Here is a 15,630-nt window from a genome sequence, read left to right as displayed (position 1 = left end):
AAGATCTCTATACAAGTAGAAGCAATTTAGGACACACTGTAGGCAGAGTTTGTCAAAAGTACCGGAATTAGCCAACAATCTAACAAAAAAAATAACGGAAAAAAATTAAATTTTGTATCTGCCGGTTTCTCGGCATAACTTACTTAAAATGTTGTTTGCAACGTTGTCAGATCTACGGATTTTTGCAATGCGCATGCCAACTTCTTTTTTTTCTTTCGCAATTTTACGTAGATCAGACAATGAGGTAAATTCGGTTTTTAAAAAGGGTGTGTCAGTTCAATATCTGGGCATGAACCTCCATTACGTAAAAAAATTTGTCCATTTATGTTCCTCACGATTTCCTGTCCAATTTCACTATGACCCATCAATGACGCAGCACATTGTAAGTGATGATTCCGGTGGGTACACGATGAGGCATGCTTAGGGGTAGCGATGATTAACCGAAAAAAATTAATGAGTCATCAAATTATGTTATCCATTTTGATTAATCAAAAATATTCGATTAACTTGGTTTTTTGGAGATTGATTAATTTTAGTTATATTATACGACACGTATTGCGTGCTCCGTGACCCGAGTTTAGTTTGTAATTAGTGCTACTCCTAGGTCTCTGTGTGTAATGTGAGTGTGTGTGGCAATAATTATACACCTATCCCTCGATTTACACGAAAGATAGGTTCCGCATAAAACCGTGTAAATTGAAGTTTTGGATTTTGTTAAGTAAAATCATAAAACGAAAACAAAAGCAAAATACGTAAACCTCATCTATTTATTTACAAAAAACGAGAGTCACACATCTTCGAAAACTTAAAATTGTGCATAGTTCACGAAACAACAAATATATTTAGGTAATATGAGTACATATTTAATTCATTTCATATCAGACACAAGAAGATTAAAGGAAAAAACAAAAGTAAGACATCTTGAAAAACCCAAAATTATACCTTTTCCATAAAATACCAAATATGTATATATAGGTAATATAAGGTACATATTTAAGTCATTTTACACTAGGTACAAAAGATAAAAATCATCCTTAAAAAATTAATTATAAGTTTAATGACCCTCATCACCTTCTGGAACTATCACACTTTTCTTTCTGACTGGTATGATGTCAGTCTCATCACTTGAAATTTATTGATGCGATGCTGGTTCAATGGTTGACGCATTAGGGAAGATCTCAGATCGACAAGACTTTGTAGTGAAATCCGTAATTCCTCCTTATATCCGGAAGTTCCAATACATAAACGCACAATAATATGTATATGCTTTGCTGCTAAAATGATTCTGCAGTAGGTCACATGAACCAAATAATTTTGCTGTTGTGAAATACATATGTGTGTATATAGATACTAAGAAGATTTCTCTAAATTCATATATTTTACAGCACGGAGAATTCCTTGTTGAGATCACTATTACGAAAGGAATAAGATTCAAAAATATCTTCAAATATATGTATATGCAGTCAAATATACTTTACTATAAGTCTTTTGAAATTCGTTAATTTATGAACATTTTAAAAGCGAAATCGTGCATTGCAGGTGCCGTGTAAATCAGGGGATAAGTATAGAGTATATATGTATGCATATGCTACAACATCAAAATTTAATCCACAATAATTGAACTCGTTTAGTTAATTTAGATTCGTGTGAATTTTGTCTTGTTCATTGGCGGTAAATGGGGATGTCGTTCATTAAATACATGGCAAGTCCTATCTAAAATTTTGTAACATTCTCCGTCAATATAAAATAAATTGAGAATTTCAGCGTTTATGTATTCTTCCATTTTGTATTGAAAGTTTTACTATTAGTACTATTAATAGCCACCGCAAAACTGAAAACACAGAATGCAGATAATAACAGTCATTTTTGATAGGAAAATGCATTATTTATTTTTCCATGATCAACTACGAGAAGAGTAAAAATTTACCACAATGAATATGTATTGCTATTCTCACATAAACTTAATTATTTCGAAAATAATTTGTAATAGGTATAGCTTTCCCTGACATACTTCAATAAAGAATTATATTCTCTACTGGACACCGCTTAAAGTTATAACGTGTCCCATTAAAAAAATACTTTCGCAATAAAAAAAAAAAATTTGGATATTGGGAGCCGAATTTTGAATACCCTGTATAATATTAAGTCATATAAATAGCAAAGCTGTAAATTTAACACTATGTATTGACATTATGCAAAATACGGAAATTTTGTTTTTAATATATGCAATTTTAAAATTTCTTATTACGGAGGCACGTTTTTAATTCAAGATCAAATATCTAAAAAACGGTAAAGGCTAAGTATAGTACATCATAGAAAAAATGTATCCAAAATATTACGTAGGATCTAAAAATTAAATAATACACTGGGGTCCCATTCAAAATAAACAAGTCGACACCTATTTCCGGTTAAACCTCTAATAACAGAAAGTTGAAAATATTTAAAAAATATTGAAGTTAACGTAACTCCAAATTTTAAAATTCATATCAATTTTACATTCTAGTAAACTTTTACTGAACAGGTTGGGTGACTAACCCTGTATGTAATATAGCGAATTCCATTAGGAACAATAAAGGTAAAAGGTTTATGATAGCATGATAAAGTATTTGTTGATTTCTGTGCACTATATTTAAAATCTATACGTCTGTGAACAATTTGAAAAAATACTAATTAATGAACACGATTATTTTACAAGGATTATTATACTTGAGAACAAGAAGTCTTAATATCCTGTTTTAAAATGTTTTAAAGTTTTCCTTAACAATGATCCCAAAAGTTATAGATGCTAGCGGTTACGTAAAAGCTTATATAAATAAAACTTTTACAAAATAAATGTTTTACTCCAAAGAAGTCGAAAAATCATTTAGGAATACTTTAAGGAATATTCACTAAAATAAACGAACTTAAACTGTAAATAATATAAATGAAAGAACTTTTAAAGCTTGTATAAATTTATTTACTATATTACGATTGCTATAAAACTTAACTGAACCGTAATGTACTTAAAATTGTTCATTTAGTAATACCACGACTGTGTTGAACTACACGACATTTCGTGATGACACCTTGATGGTGCCTGATTCGCATTAATAGTCGCCCATATACTCAAAATTCGAATCAATGGAGATTCGCTTGATTACAATTCTCTAACCAGTAAGTCCATGACATCAGCAGCAGTAACTTTGAATGACCTGCATTATGCCAGTGCTGTCGATTACTTCCGTAAGGCCTGATACACTGGGTAATAAATAACAAAGTCCTCCCTGTCGTCCGTAATACTTCTCCAAGAGAGAGTAGTACAACACTTGAAGTTAAAACTTGCGAAGATAAGGGAAGTTGGTGTTACCTCCAGACCCCCGGAGGCGGTCTTGGAGTTTCGTCAATAAAAGGTGCTTGATAACAATCGGAGGCAAGCAAGAAGAAAGATGGCGGCAAATTTAATTGCTAATATATCTCTGGAAAGTTTTGCGGCGCTGGCGCTGCCTCGAAGACAACTTAACAAAATGCTACAGATTTTTTCTCCTTCGTGTCAGGACCGTTAAAAGTTCAGTTATTGCAGGTGATTTACGGGAACAGTTAGTTTTAGTATTCTCGGGCGGGAAGCTATGGAATTGCTTACGAGGCAGCGAATTTTCAAGCAATTTATCTTTAAGAGTGAAAGTAATTATACACCATAGTACTTCCACCTATAATGTACCTCGATATCACGCTCCTGTGCAGCCTTCTTATCAACTACTACTTTTTACCATTCATCAGAAGCTCCTTCCTGAGGGGGACATTCCCTCGCCGAACATAAATGGTGCAAATCTAATTATCTGTAATTTCAGAATTACGTATTGCGTCAAACCTGACAACAATCCAACGAATTAATTAATATTAGTGTGCAGAAAATTACAATTAACATTTCATTAATTATAGATTTAAATGTTGATACGTTATTATAAATATGCCTTGTTTTGTATGTACACATTGAAAATTGAAAAGGGTTTTAGGTCAAGCAGCTATTTTTTTTGAAACTAGGAATCGAGTCTATTTTCCAGGCCGTTAACAGGACCACATTACTCTTTTAGGAGTTATTAGGGTGAAGAACGTAAAGACGAAAGTTTCGCAAGGTCTTGAAACTAGGTGTTCATTTTTGGTACCTTAGGTAAGGTCAGCTAGAATAAGGGGATTTGGTTCAAATCCTAACAAAATCTAAATTAAACAGCCTTTCGTAAGGCTTAATGGGCTTTAGATTATTACATGAAAATCTTTATTTTTCCGAAGCAAGGGCATGGAGTAATCCCTTAAACACGAAGTGAGAACGTCAGATATCGAACAGCAACGCTGGCGCAATCTCGCTTTGATGATTAAATAAACAAGGATAACACCACACGTAACGATAACTGCAAGCAAAGTTTGAATGGCCTATTCGGAAGCGCCTTGTACAACTTAATATTAAATTGATGCAGATTTATTAACACTAAATTAAACAGGAAAACTTGAATTGAAATTTATGCGTTTTAGTTGCCATTTGCCCAAACTCCTAGGATTAAATCCAACGAAAAACGAATTCTAAATTAATTTTTTCCCGAAGCATCTGCAACCTCATGAATCTCTTCATTAGAGTTGCAATGAAGGGGGCCGAAATGTAAGCTGGCCTAAATTTAATAACAACTTCGGGGATTATTAATTTCTGCCCACCATTCCAATCTTTATGAAAATTGTTGTTTAAGGAAATGTTCTAACATGGAAGAAATTGAATAATCTCATGTTGAAGGTATATCATTAAAGCAACCGAATTCAAAGCTTCATATCCAAAGGGCTACTAAAAGCATTTTGCATAAAATAGACGGGCTTAGCGGAGAGCTACTTATTTTCGTTTGCATACTATGGAATATCCTGAATGCTTTCGCAAATCCTTTAACCAAAGTAATTTAAATAATCCCATAATAAAACTGGAATATGATGGCTTTCATATTTTGTTTCAAGTTCCTATTTTTTCCTAGATACACTTAGGAGACCCTTTATATAAATTAATTGAGCATAGCTATGACTTTTTAACAATTAAAAAGTAGTGGTTGCAATACAGATAACAATTCAACAAATTAGAATATGAGTATCTTGTGAACAATCACAGATTCCTACATTTTTCTTCCGCTTTTGCTAACTGAGTAACTTTTTATTATTATTTTTCTATCCTTCATTCCAGTAACTTATTAGAAAGTATTTGAAAACTATGCAGAAATGACAATTTTGCAAAGCAAAGCTAATTCAGATTTCCCGTGATTGGCTTGTCATGTAGAGATTACAGGGTGTTATTTAAAATTTGCCACACGTCATCACAATTTCGAAAACTGCATAGCAGATAGTTAGGTATAAACGTTTCTATTAGGCCTAACCATTTGTGATTGCGGCACGATAACGTTTTATTTAATCCAGGTTGTGCGTCATGTCCATTCTGGTTAGTTCAGGTTAATCAATATTGCTCTTAAAAAGTTTCAGTTTTGGTTCAGTTTAAAAACATTGGTAATTATTGAACTTTCGCGTTGCTTTAAAATATCATGAAACATGTTACCTATTTGCTACAAATATTTATATAAAATATCTAATATTACCAAAAGCCGGGTGATTATCCGCTTAATTGAATAACCTATGTAGGTGGCATCTATTGCAATACGCCACACAACTAAATGAGGTCAAATATAGTAAGCAAAATAAGGAATTCATTATTATTAAGTCAGAAAAAAAAATTAGATCTTAACACTTTAAAAATTGGTTCTACTTAAGAAAATAAACATTAACTCGAGACTATAACTATAAACCTCCTATCAAATGATGGAAACGGTCAGAAAAAGTGCTATGTGTTGCACCAGATCACATATGATTAACACGCCACACGCAAGGTTAAAGAAACAGTGTAGATTAGATGAGGAAAACGCTTTGAGAAATGTTAAATAAAGGGCAAATCTATAAACGGGGAAACTCGAAAGGAAAAAAAATCATCTTAAAAGAACAAAAATGAATTTTGTGCAAAATTAGGACTATTGAAAAAAAGGTTCAGTGTTCAAGAAAAGTTGACAGAAAAGGAAATACCTTAAACTTCGTAATCTCAACCTGGAATAGGGTGAGTGAAAGAGGAACTTGCAAAGAGAAACTAGAGAAATATAATTGAAGATTCGTTCGAAAAGAAAAAAATATTTGCGGAAAAGGCTTCATTACATTCCGAGTATTATTGTTCCTCTTCATGTTTTGATCGTATTCGAATGAAAAACGGAGCAATAATTAAACTAAGTTACTCAGCTACATTAAGGTATTCTCACTACTTCTGCCGTTTCGAGTAGAGAAAATTGTAAAATTCACAAACACATAAAAAGAAAAAACTTTAAGCAACATTCCAATTTTCGATATTTTTGTAGAAACTACTGTTGAGTTAATATTTGGGTATCTGCATAAAGTAAAATTTGTTTAGCTTCCGTCAAATATATGTATACATGGTTAGGGAACGAGAGACTAGAGCAAGTATTCGCGTAAATGAAATCAAACATCAGATTGAAAAGAGGGATTCTATAAATTAAGTAGCGGAAATATGTAATAATCAAAATGAAAAGCTCTACAAACAAGAATTGGCACTAAAACCACACACGTGAAAGTTTGGCAGCCGAATAATGGATTTGAACCATGGCCTTCATGTTGGTTGAGAACCAATGTTTGCGAAAATCGGAATCTAAATTAAAATTGAGGTTTTTGTGCAAATTCTCGGATAATACTTCTAAAACTGCTAATACACACATAAAACATCGCAATTTTCAAATATCTCATTCAAAACCCATGCATTTAAGTTTAGAGCAAGCATTCAATTAAACGACACGCAAAATTGAATTCTCAACGATAAAAGTATATTAGAAAACATTTTTATGAGAAAACAATTATATTTCAGAAGTATATTTCTATTGAGTAACAGATTATACTACGTTGAAAAAATGAAATCAGAAAAGTTTAAATTTGAAATTCTCTTTCCTCAGAGCTTCCTGATTTATACTTCTTCAAGTAAATAGTGGATAGCAACAAATCATTGAGGTAATTAAGTTTCAAAAGGAACAGGTAAGTATGTACTTTGGAAGGATTATATTGTGCTTTTGAAGGATTCTCTTCGAGAAAAAAGAAAATCAGAAAGCGTTCCATTCCATTGTAATTATACGCTCTTGCACTGCTCTTAAACTTCCGCCAACCAACATCATTTAACGGCACTCCTGAGGCCCTGAAATCTACATGAAGCGAAGAGATTATTTACCTGAGACTTTAAAATGTTTACATAGCCACTTTTTCCAGACGGCGGTGAAAGTTCCAGTGCATCACGACACATAACCACGCTGAAAATAGCCGCGATGTTTTCCAGGCGCGCCGATCCAGAGTCCGTTATGGAACGATTCCAAATCGCGAATGACAGACAGAGCGAGCGGGAGTTGGGAGAAGGAGGAATAAGCAACCGGCACGAGGAGGACCGAAGTCGCGGCAGTAGTGAAGTTTCATCGGAAAACGCCAGCAGCAGAAGAACCAATGCACTTACCCCCGGAAAGCAAACTTTACAGCCAGCAGACGTCACAAGGATAGAGGAGGGCGCGCGCCCTCACGCATCTGTCTACTGATTAATTACAGCTAGAACGAGCAGACCCGTACGCGGCGAACCTCAATTACACCATTCCTGCAATTCCTCTCGAGACCGGTCTCATTCCTCATTATTGTATTAGTCAAGATCGGCCTCTTGTTTTCCCATAGGACACTTACTCGCCAGCTCCACTGACCCTCTTACCAAACATAACATTAATAAACGCCAACATTTAACAACTCGGTAGTAACATCAGTTTATAGCGAAATGTATTATACATATGTTTGATATTCGTTTCCCTTCCCAACTCGAACATTAAAGTAATGCTTCTAGTATCTGTATAAAATATATAGTACCTTTTGCGCTGCTACGGCCATGGAGTTTTAATGAGTGCAAGCAAGAGGCAATTAGACTATTGATAAGTGCGAGGGAGATGGACTACCGTTTCCTCTTTCATTGTCAACGATCGGTAAGTATCGTTTACTCGCAAGCAGTACGCGTTAATCAGGGGGTGGGTGCAGGTTTGCGTGATTTTGGATGATACCGATGAAAAATTTGCCTGAAACATCATTTGCACCGAGGAATCAAGGTTTTCATTGTAGGAAAAATTTTATCCATCTGCTGCTCCAGTTAAGGCCTAAGAAAATCCTCACCAGACTTATGATGGAAGTCCTCAAGAGTCTCAAAAACTTAATTTTTGGACAATGACACTATTGCACCATTCTTTAATCGTTGAAATTCTGATGTTTAAAAATATCTGAAATTTCTTGAATATCAAGTTATTCTCGATATTACTGAGGTGCCTAATATTGAAAACAACAACATTTGGCCCCAATAAGACGGTTGTCTTGCCCACAACGGCCAAGCAATGAGGCAATTCTTAAATCAAAATATCCACCACAATTGTCTAATTACTAGATTTGGGAATATTAAGGGGGCCGCTAGATCACCTGACTTAATTCCGAATGACTTCTTCCTCTGGGGTTATCTTAAATTAAAAATATTCCAATATGAGAAAGATCAGGCACTTGATGTAACACGATTGAGAGAACAAATTCTTCATGCCTGTCAATCAGTTTCGCCGGGTATGCTAAATAAGGATCGTACGGAATTCCATGATCGCGTTGGGTATTGTTCAACACAAAAGGGTGGTGGTTTTGAGCACCTTCTATAAACCTCTTTTTTAAAACAGATAAATTTTCTCGTTGCTGCGGTTTTCAATCTCAAAAATTTAAATTTATCATAAAACAGAAAGTATGTGCGCAATTTGCATCCTTCTAAAATCACATAAGATTACACCCTTCTTCGGATTAAATAGTACTACCTGCGAGTCAATAAGCGTGATCGATCGTTGACAATGGAAGGGGAAACGGTAGTCTGTCTCCCTCGTACTTATCAATCGTCTAATTGTATCTTGCTTGCACTCATTAAAATTCCATGTGTATAGCAGCGAAAAGCTACTGCATACACTCATAAAAATCATCATTGGTAACTTTTTTAAATGCCTGTCTCAAACCTTAACCGTCAACAACCCTGAGATGATTCGCATTGATTGTAGAGATTCCTGAAGGCTGATTCTCACTATAGATATCGACAAAACGAGGCGTATGTACGAAGAAAGAAATAAGGTGCCTTAAACATATTATCTAAGAAGAAAGAAACTTCATTACCCTGAGATAAAAAGGCTTGAGAACAAATAACTGTCGTGCTTCTTGCTAATGGGTCATTTCTTGGAATAAAATATCCTTGAGAGAAATATATTATCTTGCCCTAAAACTTATTTCCAAGCAAGAATCTCTTTTTGGTTACAAAGTCGCGAAAAACTTTATTCAGAATGTGCATCTTTTGTGAGGACGGAAAATATGCTACTGTCGCTTGTATCATGTTGTCTTGTGGATGCTTAGTGTGTGTTCAAGATAAAGATGTCCAGCACGAGGATCTCGTAAACTGCACATACAAGACTTAGATAAATGGGAGAAAAGTTGCGCGCTCAACGAAAAAATTTTACAATGCAGGCAAATCTATAAAATTATTTTTTCAGTTGTTTCAATAAAACTGATATTTTCGTAATTCTTTTTTGTTTTTACTCGTATTGTGGTGAGAGATAGATGAAAACTAAATCCATTTTTCAATTGCAGTCATTTGAAAGCTTCAACATGGCAAGGGCATGTTTTGCATTTATCAGTTTGACTTTTAATTTCATTTTGTTAACCACTGTTTAGTTTCGTTTGGTTGATGCATTTTGACGTTTATTTAGAACACTTCTTAAAGATCTTTCCTGTAAAGTTTTCAGGTTCGGAAAGTTTCTGAGCTGCAAAGTTTTCCCGTGCTCATCTTTATTTTTTATTGAAATATGTTATATGTTTTCCCATTTTCAGCAATGGTATTTTAGTTTTGCAACTAAATTTGCCAAGAGGAAACCTTCGACATATTAACTAGTGTAGGCAATAATAGCTGGTGACAATCTGCTGTGTTTATGTATCGTAACAAGGACGTATTATTTAAGGGAATATTTGATTTCCCTCGAAAAATAACTTAAAGTTAGTTCGTCTTGACTTTTAAATTCTCTAGAGCTGTTCACTTTCAAATATCAAATTAAACATTTTGATGAACACTATAACCTACAAAACGGGGATCGTAATATTTATTTTAATTTCAGAAATATTAAATAATTTTGATATACAATTTTATGACGGTCAGAATGCTTAAAAAAAATTGTTGACAATTAGGCACTTACGGTCACTACAGAATCCAAAGAAATTGACATTTAAATCATTTGATATAATTTTTTCTTGAAAATTTCTAAAATGAATAGGAACTACTTCTAGTAACGATTTAATTTGTAATGGTGTATAGTCCAAACCACCTTCCTTGGAAAACCGCATTACATTAATCGGTTTATCTGTCTGAAGGGTTACGATATCACGTCTAGTTTGCAGGATACAGTATCAGAATCATTAGCTATTGGAATACTCAATTCGATCATTTTTTAACACCAAATTCAGGCCTCAAAAGTTATTATTATTTTATTAAGCTAATATTTGAGGCAAACGTACTGATAAATTGATATTCGCAGATTTCAATCGAACAATTTATATTTCATTAGAACTTTTTAACTCACCAACAAGTATTTTTAACAATTAAGAAGTCTCAATTAACTCATAATCTTTTTAAATAGTGCAATAATTATAAATGCATTTCATTAAATTTTCAGTCCAAAATTCCTCAATTTCCAATCGCTCACCATTAGGAAAACATTTATAATACTAAGCTAATGGAAAGTTTATGCATTTACTTTGGGAAATATCCAGACAAGATTTACAAAATGGAGAATGGCATTTAAATATGCATTTTAGGGGAAAATAGTCAAAGCTCCGGTCCCAGAGTGGGGTCAAAATTTACATTACAATACATGTGAAACAAAACTCGATAAACTATTTAATAAAAAAATTAGAGTTGAAATGGTAATAAAAAGGCCGCAAGGGATTATTACTTATTCTCTTTGGAAAATAGTTATAATTTGTTAGAAGAAGCAGAGATCGGTATATTAATAAATGTATTCGCTTTAATGGACACTAATAAATAATTTGTGTTCTCTAAGAGTTATTTACCGTAACAATTCAAATCTACGATTAATAATAATTTAGTTTGTTGGTCAGGGTAATTGTTCCACTGAAGTAAACTCACAGATAGGAAATTAGGATTTATCCTTACTCGGGCATAGACCAGAACCGAGAGTTCTAATTATTAGCTAATGCTTGCAAGCCAAGTGCAATAATTGTTTACCAACTACTCATTCAAAAGCATACAAAGGGCTCTAAATTGCTTGTTAATATTTCTTGATCAAATAACTTAGCTCCTTGATTAAACAATTTAGCTCCTTTGATGTGAATGCTAATAATAATCCTTGTAAATGGTTTATTAAAAATTGTTTCAACTTACAGCTTAACTAACAAAAAATGTCAGAAACGACTGCTTAACAAGATTAGCAATTAATTAGGGGAGGCTCAAAAGGTTACTGAAATATAGTTCTCGTGGGAAAACAAAGTTCGATTTTCGCTAATGACTTATAAAACGAGTAATAAACTGATGTCTCCAAGGAATTATAGATAGCTGTTTTAACAAAATAATACAGAGGTGTTTGTTGAATTGTGTATTACGTAGGTATATCAGGTTGAGAAACTTAATCCATAGGTCAATTGAGGGTGGTACTAAATTAAGAGGTAACGATTAAAGCCTCCAATGCATAATTTATTTATCGAACTCTCCAAAGGCTTATTTTGCCCCATTATGATTTTACGATTCTATAGAGATATCCACCCTCCCTTACGTCTCACTCTCTCACAGTGGTTGTCTATCCTGCCAAATATTTTATTCTGCTTGTAATGCCTTATCCATCAAGATTCGACCCTTTGTAATAAACCACCCTTTTGTTCCCTGAATATTAATGTTTACTTACGAGCACCAGACCAAGAAACCCGAATACCTTCGGGTCTTGTCTTTTATTAGAAAATTATTTACCGAAACAGCACATTCACCGCAAAGGGCTGCCGGGATCACTTAACAATGAAAATGAAAGTAGATTTTCTCTAATGAAAATGTTTCTCTGGAAAATTACTTGTTACCACTGCGTCTTAATACTATTTTATTTACTTAGCCGATGAAAAAGAGATTTATTGTGTCGGAAAATTGCTTTTAGGAGAAGTTTTGATATTTGCGTAATCGAGGTGTCGCGGACATTAATTTTTATTTAATTAACATTGATCGACTTGAAAAAACAAAAGACTCATTTATTTTTCACGATATAATCAACGTTTAGTTGAAAAATGGCAGGATTAATAAAGCTCTACATATTGAAAAACTATAGCTATAAAATTCTTTCCCGACCCAAAAAGGTCTCATTTATTAAGTGAAAATAATTAATATCCAACTCAACGTAGGTATTTTATAAATTCGTGTTTAAAACGGGTAATGCAGAATTCCAAAATTGGCGAGCAACTAAAATAATACATCAAATTATACCTGCCGTACATATATTTTATTAATAAATGAATACTTCTTTTTGTCACGTTTGTTTCAATTGTTAGCTGCTTAAGTTATTACAGCAATATCTCTACTATTAAATTAAAAGTTTTTTGTTATAAACATTGTTTTTTGTTTTTCAAGATTATGAAGAGTAGATCTAAATCGAGCATTCATTGTATAAACTCACCTCGAAAATTTGGAAATATTTCTGAACATTTCCAAAACTGCGACAGGTTTTTTTGCAAGAGAAAAATCTTCAATAATATACCCGATTCGACGTGTGGGATTCACCGAAGCGCTCACTAAAAACCTCGGAATTCCTGTTGACCCAACTTGCGACGGCCCGTGACTGTCACTGAGGAATATAAGCATTGGAGTCGAAGAGGCGTGTGTGCTTTTGATTAGCTGATTGCCCTTTTGTGCCCAGTTGTTATTTTCCTTTTTGTATTGCTCCTATGAATTGTTTAGCTGTGGGAGGTACCTACTATTGTTACTTCTCAAATTTCCAACCCCAATATCTTGGAAATTTGTATAGTAATTGGCTTAAAAAATAAAATTAATTGCCCCAACGAGTTCTATAACTCTATGGAAACCGAGCCGTAATATCTTATTCGGCTCCTTAAATAAGGGAACAGTTTAATGCGTATTGCCACGGTATGGCCTCTTTTATTATCTTCTCCAAGCTACACCTGTATGTACTTATGGTTTTGGGCGTCTGTAGTATGATGTGTGCGTACCAACTTTGTACACAGCCATGCTTGACAAAGCCAGTAAACATAAACACATATTGGACAACATTTTCCTAAAATGTTTAGTCATCTGCTTGTACTCTTTCTTGATTATTCATTTTGTTGCGATATCATCTTAATTAGATATCGTAAGGTGATTGAGTTGCTTAATACGAACTTACTCAGACAAATCGTCTTAGAAGAAAATTTGCAAAAAAAAAATTTCAAATGGTGAAAAAGGAATTTTATTATAGAAATTTAGTAGGATGTTGAATTATTATCAAATTTATTAGTAGGAGATATCTTGCAGAAAGATTAGACAGAAAAACTGTTTTGAACTATCTTCCTTTTTATTTTTTCAAGCAATAATTGCGATATTGTCTCAAATTTAAATGCTTTCGGGTACACCGTTAATTTTTTGTACTAAAAAAAATTACAAATACCGATTTAAGAATGTTTAATAATAACATTACAGATTGGCTTCGATATGCGATTTTAAACACTATTTCATAAATTCGGAACGAAGTATACCTAATTTTACATCCTGCCTGAGTTGCTTTCCAATGAAGAAACCTGTGCATGAAGCTGTTTTAAGTATCTCATTAAAAATCAATATACGAGTACATATACGAAACTACTTGCAAAATCTGCTATTAGAGTTTAATTTTCAGTATTTAAGAACACTTTGTAGCCAACATTTCTGGCATGTAACTTCTATATAGGTTAACTTCGCAAGTTGTAAAGTTCAGAGGCAAGGACAGGGTTTAAAAGTTAAAAGAATCACGTTTCTCTAAACCATAAAGGGCCTGCCATAAACTCTTATGAGTTAATAAAGTATCAAATGTGGCCTTCATTAAGTTGTTGCATCTTAACGAAATGTGTCACTAGACCCGATACCTCTTGAATAATAAATATTGAAGTGTCTTAATTCAAGCAGTGAATCACAAGAGGACTTTAAGTGGACGTCTGTCTATATTTGCCAATACTTTATTAGCTTTCAGATTGGCCAGGGAAAAACTGACCTAGTTATATCTGTCCCGGTCTCCCATATTTCCAATAAACGAAACGAAAAAATAATAAAAGAACTCCATCCGATATTGATCATGTTCGGAGCATCAGTGCGTGGCTCTTTTTGTAACTCAGATATTATTGCATTCCTTTTTTCAAATGGACCATCAATCACTCATCTGGACACTTAAGCGTGTTAGAGATACATTGCTAACAAAACTATTTACGTCCGGCTTAATTTTGTTCTGCTAAACGGTCCATTCCAAAACTAATGTGTTTCAACCAGTTATTTTTAAATCAAGTTGTTTCTTTTGAAACTTCTTTGTCGTGATTCTTGCTTGATTAATTATTTTTATTTTTAGATTTCCGTAAATTCCATTCTTTGTTGCCACATTGCAAAAACAACAATTCACGAAGTCGTCTTCGAAGCAGCATAGTCGAAATTTTAACAGATCCTTGTATATTTTTTCAATTAGAAAAATATTTATCATTTAGCTTAAAAAAAAGTGAGTAATTCCAAGTTAATAGCTTAGAAGCTGGCTTTAAATTAGTCGAAATCAGAGATTCCTAGAACTTTTATTTCGATGAAATTTTTTAATTCATTTTTTAGTCCAAATTGCGCTTTACTTGATTTGGATATTGATGATATTGCACAGGATTCAGGAAAGTGTAGTAATATTAAAAAAGTCCAGGTTTATTAGCGTCAAAACATCTCTTAAATTATAGCAGAATAAATATTGAAGCTGTGGTTTCCTTTTTTCTTGACAATCTGCCTTAAATTTGTTAATCGGAATTGAAAGTTATTGGATTCGAGTATAGACTCTGTTTTAGAGCGTTCAGGGAGTGATTTTGAAATTTTGAAGAAATCAGAATTTAGCGCCAGAACTCTTGTTTCCAATGTAGATTATTTTCAATTTTACCACTGTGTTTTTATATTTTGAATTTTTTAAAACTCTTTTTTGAAGTTTTTACTTCTTTTAAGATCCTTTTAACTGTCTATTAAATTGTCTTGCAAATTCGACCAAAAGTTCCCGTTAATATACAGGATGATTGATTGGGAATAAGACATTGCAAAACCCAAGATAGCCTTTATAGCGAAGAATAGATTTGGCTTAGAATAGCCGTTTCTAGTAAAAATATACCTCTTAAAAATAGACTATTTAATTGTATTGAATAGAAGTTGATCTTATTTGCACTTATTAAAAAAATATTACTAAAAATACTGAAGCGGTGGATGGTAACAAGCAACCTCTAGAAGCTACATAAAAATCAGATAAAAAT

At 33.3% G+C, this 15,630-nt stretch overlaps 1 protein-coding gene across 1 annotated transcript in view; it reads right to left on the bottom strand.

The window, feature by feature from the left end:
* The window catches only part of LOC136350436 (insulin-like growth factor-binding protein complex acid labile subunit), a 59,317-nt gene extending 51,450 nt beyond the window's left edge, over nucleotides 1-7,867 (bottom strand). The window contains exon 1 of the mRNA XM_066302120.1: nucleotides 7,274-7,867. The gene's annotated coding sequence lies outside the window, so the exon portion shown is untranslated. The remainder of the gene's footprint in view (nucleotides 1-7,273) is intronic.
* Between the last annotated feature and the right edge of the window lie 7,763 nt (nucleotides 7,868-15,630).

This window comes from Euwallacea fornicatus, chromosome 3 (assembly GCF_040115645.1).
Source record: "Euwallacea fornicatus isolate EFF26 chromosome 3, ASM4011564v1, whole genome shotgun sequence".
Classification (NCBI taxonomy): Eukaryota; Metazoa; Arthropoda; class Insecta; order Coleoptera; family Curculionidae; genus Euwallacea; species Euwallacea fornicatus.
Note: the sequence above shows the minus strand (reverse complement) of the source record. Positions and strands in the feature narration are given on the sequence as shown.